This window comes from Engystomops pustulosus, chromosome 7 (assembly GCF_040894005.1).
Source record: "Engystomops pustulosus chromosome 7, aEngPut4.maternal, whole genome shotgun sequence".
NCBI lineage: Eukaryota > Metazoa > Chordata > Amphibia > Anura > Leptodactylidae > Engystomops > Engystomops pustulosus.
In genome coordinates, this window is record NC_092417.1 from 79,863,745 (window position 1) to 79,870,385 (window position 6,641).

Sequence of the window (6,641 nt, forward strand, 5' to 3'; positions counted from 1 at the left end):
TTACGTTTTAATGTTGATGCACATGTTCCCTTTCCTACCTTGTTTACACTGTCTCCTTGACGACAGCCGCCGGCGCTCTCGCATATATTCTGCGCGTCGCAGGCGGATGACGTCAACGGCTTGAAGATGCGCTAGCAAGTGCGAAACGGCCCGTCGCCGTATGGCTCCAGTGTTCCCCCTGTACCACACCGCTTTGCTGAATAAAATGAAGTAGTTCCACGAGTCCGGTGAGTGCCGCCTCTTCTTCTCTCGAGTTGCCTTACGTTCCTGCTCAAACTCAGGCTGAGCAACACTGCCACGGAACCTCTAGCAGCAGCGGTTCACTACCCACTTACTCCTAGCCATTCGCCCCACCGACATGATACACCTGCGTTGGACAGACACCGTTGTTTGAGCTGTGCAGGGACTTTTCTTTTCCTTGTGGATCTATATGATTTGTATTTAAGTTTTATCATGCAGTCACAAAGGGCTCCAAAGGTTGTAGCTGTCAAAAAATGCCTGTGCGTGGACCATTCTACAAGAAGAGGAGGAGTTAAACTGGATGTTAGCTCACAGTAATAGAACAAAAAGCTGGATGATGCTACAAAAGTAACAGGAGGGGGAGCCAAAATTGGATTATTGAAGAAGAAAATGGTTTACAGTGATAGAACAGGAAGAGATGCATGGATGATGCAACAAGAGTAATAAGAGGAGGAGCAAAAACTGGATGATAGCAGAAGAAAATAGCTCACAGTGATAGAACAAGAAGATGGGCATGGATGATGCTACAAGAGTAAGAGATGGAGAAACCAAAATTGGATGATAGAAGAAGAAGATGGTTCACAGTGATAGAACAGGAAGAGGTACATGGCTGTTTGTTTTTTTTAAACTGAACCTGTCACCCACTAAACTACAGTACTTTCCCCTCATTTAGGGTATGAAATGTCCTTTCTAGAATTTCCTCTTTTAACATCCGTTTACCTTTAAAAAAAATTCCCTAAAAACAAGCAAATATGACTCTTCTCATCCTATTTTCACATGAGAGTAGTCAAGTGTGAAAACCTGTTGACAGGTTGGTTCCCTTTATCTAGAAATGAGTGTGAAAGTCTCATCTTGTGTGCTCTGGGCTCCTGTATGCTGCTTCACTGAAGCTTGGGAATAAGAATTACACCTTGACTTCACTGCCCATGTGCCCCAGGGGTTGTGCCTCACACTGAAGCCTGACAATTTACATTGTAAAAAGTATTGCACCCAAAGTGCATAAACTCGTAGAGATCTTTAAGAAAAGAAAAAAGACAGCAACCAATCTATTTAGCAAAAACTGTTTGTTTGATGCATGCAGCCCAGGGTGCAGGATCCATAGTTCAAGACAAAAACGGGAAAGAAGGCCACAGCATCCAATACGATGAAAAAAGGTTAAACCTTTATTCACACAGGCATAGAAAAAAGTGCAACTTTTCGATTCACAATGAATTTTTGTCAAGCAGAGATCTTTAGACACTAAAAACTTCAGTACAGATGAGTGTAAAGGAAGGTCACATGATGTTATTTTATTTAATAATTACTGCCACCTGAATGACTAATTTCTATGAAATTATTTTTACTTTAATATCATACTCTGATTTGTGATCTATTAACTTTCATCCCAGGGCAATAATGGGGTTAACTTACTGGTAGAATAAGAGAACAGGGCAGAGGAAGATTCTGACAAACTATATCCTGGATCAGAAGGTGACACATGCAATACTATACAGTAACACGTAACAAGTATCACATCATGCCCCCTGTAGGCAACTAGAGATAGCACAACATATTGAGCTACACCACATCTGCAGTCATACACCTTGTGGATGCTGCAAGCCATAAAGAAAGTATCAGCCAAAGCCAGATCTTGTCCTTGGGAGCTTGGATGTAACAAATTTCCAGTGATTATCCCAGAGATGTGGGAATACTCCGGGCAAATTTCCTGAGGTTTTCAGATCTGAGGTGCAAAGAGATTTCACACATATTTCATCTGAATTTCATAAACGTCAGATGATACAAAAGAGGAGTTGTGGAAGAACTGCCAGAACATGAGTAATCCTAAACATAAGGTGGATCTCCAGACAAGAAGGAACCCCAAAATAATCATATTACAACAGATATACATAGGTGGTAGCATTTTAGTTGACGCATTCTGGTACACAGGTATTACAGTAGATATATATTTTTTGTACATAGTGACCCTATGTACAAAAAATATATATCTACTGTAATACCTGTGTACCAGAATTTGTCAACTAAAATGCTACCACCTATGTATATCTGTTGTAATATGATTATTTTGGGGTTCCTTCTTGAAAGTTGATATTATAATATGAATATTTTATAGGAGCAGTAGTATTGAAGTAATATTATTGTAAACAGTGGTTGTACTATAATAGGTATATTATTATACTTAAAGGGCATCTACCACCAGGATGAAGGATTGTTAACCAAGCACAGTGACATACTGGTGTGTGCCCCTCTGACAGGATCTGTTCTTTTAGCTCATATAGCCTTGTTTTTAAGGGAAAAAATGCTTTTAAAATTATGTAAATGAGCCTGAGGGGCTCCAGGCTCCATAGGAGTTAATGGAGTCTAGAGCCCCTCAGGCTCAATTGCATAATTTTTAAAGCCCTTTTTTTTCTTAAAAACAAGGGCATAAGAAGCTAAAAGAACAGCAGATCCTGCCAAAGGAGTGCACACCAGTATGTCAGTGTGCTTGGTTTAAAATCCTTGATCTGGGGATAGATGTCATTTAAGACTGTATTATAGTAGTTGGATTCTTGTACATAGGGTGTAGTACCTATAGTAGTTCTATACTTGTATGTATGGGGCAGGGGAAGTATTTCTATTATACTATATATAGTAGTTCTATTCTTCTACACAGGTGACAATAGTATAGTAGATATACTTGCGGACATACAAGGTATATAATAAAATGTATATTCTTGTTTATAAGGGCCGTATTGTTTGAGTTATTTCTTGTACATAGATGGTAGTATTACAGTTAGTGTATCTTTGAACATTAGATCAGTATAATAATAGGTATTGTAAGGGATTAGGTCTGGGATCGTCGTCTCCTGGGGTAGACGGGCACAATTCACCAGCACACCAGTAACTTGGTACAACTGACCTCAGCCAGTTTTATTCGGCTGTAAAACAAAATAAGCAGAACAGCAAAAAATAAAGCCTATGCCTCTCCGGCACTAACTACACATTGAGGTTCCCTACCTCACCAGGTGCTGGCCTACTGCCAGGCACCCCAAAAAATCACTGTATCAGATCACGATCAGTGCCACAGTGCCTGCCTATTCCCAGGGTGGAGCCAATCTAGGAAGTCTGCACCAGGTATTTATGCAGGACTTCCACCTGGATGCAAATTAATCCTCATTAGTGGCAAAACGCATAGCTTTCCCACATCCATCCAGCAACATGTTCATTCCATACCCAAAATCTGCTTTAGCGTCAGCTACCCTGCCACAGTATATTTTTGTCAGTATTGGCAATATTATAGTTGTCATATTGTTGTACATGAGGCAATGATGTAGCTATATTCTTGTACTTTTGGGCGGCACTACATTAATTCTATTTTTCTACACAGAGAAAAGTATTATGGCATGTTCACATGGTAAAAATGCAGCCAAAAGCCAAGGATTTCTGACAAAGACCCAAACCCAACCCTATTATCACATGATATGCACTTTTGCATAGTTGGCTGCAACAGCCTAAGGGTGAAGACACACGTGGTGCTTTTAGGCCGTTTTTGGGCCATTTTTACTAAGTGCGTTTTCAGATCGTAAAAAAAACGCATCCGTTTTTTTAAAACGCATGCGTTTTTGTCCGGTTTTCCGAACGGACAAAAACGGACAAAAACGCATGCATTTTTTAAAAATGCATGCATTTTCAAAAAACGCATGCGTTTTAAAAAAAACGGATGCGTTTTTTAGCGCATGCGTTTTTTAAGATCTGAAAACGCACTTAGTAAAAACGGCCCAAAAATGGCCTAAAAACGCCACGTGTGTCTTCACCCTAAGGGCGCGGTCATATAGTGCGTTTTGGTTGCGTTTTCATTGCGTTTTGAATCACATTACAACAGCTGACATGAGGTGATTTACCTAATTACATAACTGTTAACAAAATGCTGTGTAAATGCAACGTTAACACATGTGTTAACAATGCGTCTATGTTAGTGGTTTGTTAACGCTAGGTTAATGAATGAGTTAATATTGCGTTTACACTGTGTTTTGTATACTCAAATGTTAACAATATTGTAATTAGGCAAATCACCTCATCTCAGCTGTTGTAATGCATTTCAAAACGCAGTGAAAACGCACTCTGTGACCGCACCCTAAAAATAAACGTATAGCAGTTGTTTAAGATATCTCTGTATAATATATATTTATGGTGCATAGAAGCTTCATTAGTAGGATATCGAAGTAGCTGGAGAAATCCACACAAAAAAGTATTTTCACAGGACATATTTTCTGCCTAAAATGAAGAGCTGGTACAGAGCTGATGTTAAGGAATTACATATGTAATCCAGGACTTTTTTATTTATTATTTTACAGCATTTTCAGTTGCATAAATGCCTGCAAAATAGTTGTCATATGAACAAAGATGCATACTGTATTTACCATTGAAGTCAAAGGAAAGCTGTCATTTTTTTAAACTCTTCAGCATTTCCTTTATGCAACACCTTTAAGTGGGTTACAGTGGGCATTTGGGCATTATTACTGTGTGAGGCAGTAAGAGGAGCACTATTATTGTGCAGGGCCAATATGTAGCACTAGTACTGATTGTGGCCACTAAGTGGGTACCTATAGCTATATTGTACATAAAACAGTATTAAAGTTATATTCCTGTACATAGGAGGCATTATTATCGTATTTCCCTGTAAATAGGAGCAGTTATATTCCTGTACTAAGGCACCAGTATTATAGTAGTTATTTTCTTCTACATAGGGGAAAGTATTATAGCAGTTATACTGGTAGAATATCTTTTTGCACATATTGGCTATTAACACAGTATTTATTGTACAGCCTTATAGATATTTTATTGGTCTAAACAATCGGGAGTATTCTAGTAGTAATATGCATGTACAAATTAATCAGTAGTTATATTATTTTTCATATATGACATAATTATAGTAGCTTGCTTCATAATAAGCAGTATTACATTAGATATATGTTTGTACATATAGGGCAGTGGCCAAGTTTTTGTTGCAGTCTTATATATAGGGGTAATAACAAGTTATATCCTATACTTTAAGGGCACAATTAAATATTATTTGTGCATACCAATAGTCTATTTTCATAGATGCAGATGCAGCATTAGCGCCATTACTATAATGGATTTTTCTTGTACAAAGAGGCACAGTATTATAGTAGTTATATTCTTGTACATAGCAATCTGTTTTAGTCTGCTAAATTCTTATAGATGAGGGTAAAATTATAGCAGTTATATTTATTTATATTAATATTTATATTTATGTAACTAGGGGAAAGAATATAACAGTTATTTATATGTGTGTTCACTGAAGGCAGTGTTATAATACCAATTTACTAGAAACAAGGGCCCAGATTTTATTCGATTAAACTAGCAGAACTGTCGTGTAGGTTTTGAAATCTCCTTTACTTTTCTCTTTTATATGAAATATGACCCATGTGCCCATAAAAAAGGCAAAGTCATACGAAAATGAGCAGAGAAGAGTTATATTTAACTGAGATGAGTCAAGTTAAAAGGCTGCAAGCACTTCAGCTGACCCTACCTATAGTTCTACAGTATATAGAAGTATGCTTTGGTGTCCTTTCAAACAACACCAAAAGCAAGTTTTTAGGTACTATAGTACACAAGATGGGGCGTCTAAATCAACATTCCACCTGAAGCCTCTAAACTTGACTCATTTCAGGCAAAATGTGTCTCTTATCTGCTCATTTTCACAACACTTCGGAGACTATTTATAGGTTAGTGGGAGATATTTCCCATAAAAGAGGGAATTCTATGGAGGACATTTCATACCCTAGCCCCTTTCAAGAAACATATTGGTGCAATTGGCTTGTTGACCACTATGATATCTGTGCCAGACTTGTCTTCTCTAATCTTCAAATGCCAGGATCACCTAGAAAAAGACTTATAACTAGCAGACCGGAGCGTGGGGATGAGATGTCTGCTTATCTGGGCTGCTAATTATGCACGTCCCGCCCATGACTTCACCTCCCTCTCCAACATCTCATCCCCGCGCTCCAGCCACTAATTATAAGTCAGGTGATCCCAGCATGTCAAGATTACAGAAGGCAAGCGCCAACATCAAGATGAAGAGGAGGACAGGTGAATTTTTGTAGGTTTTTTTTTATGCTTTTTGGTAATGGAAGTTTTTCTTTAAACATTCTTATTTTACAAAATTGATAAATCCAGAATGTGTAAATGTGTTTTTAATAAATACGTATGTTTAAACCCTGATTTGTAAATATCCTAATTGAATGCAAAATTTACATATCCTACATCACATCTCACCTTATCATTCTTCAATTATTTCCTCTCTTGCCCATTGTTTTTCCATTATACCTTTTTTACATTCTGTTCTTAATGTTCACAGAAGACAATTGCGTATGGAGCTGAGGTATATCCATCCCTCCCCT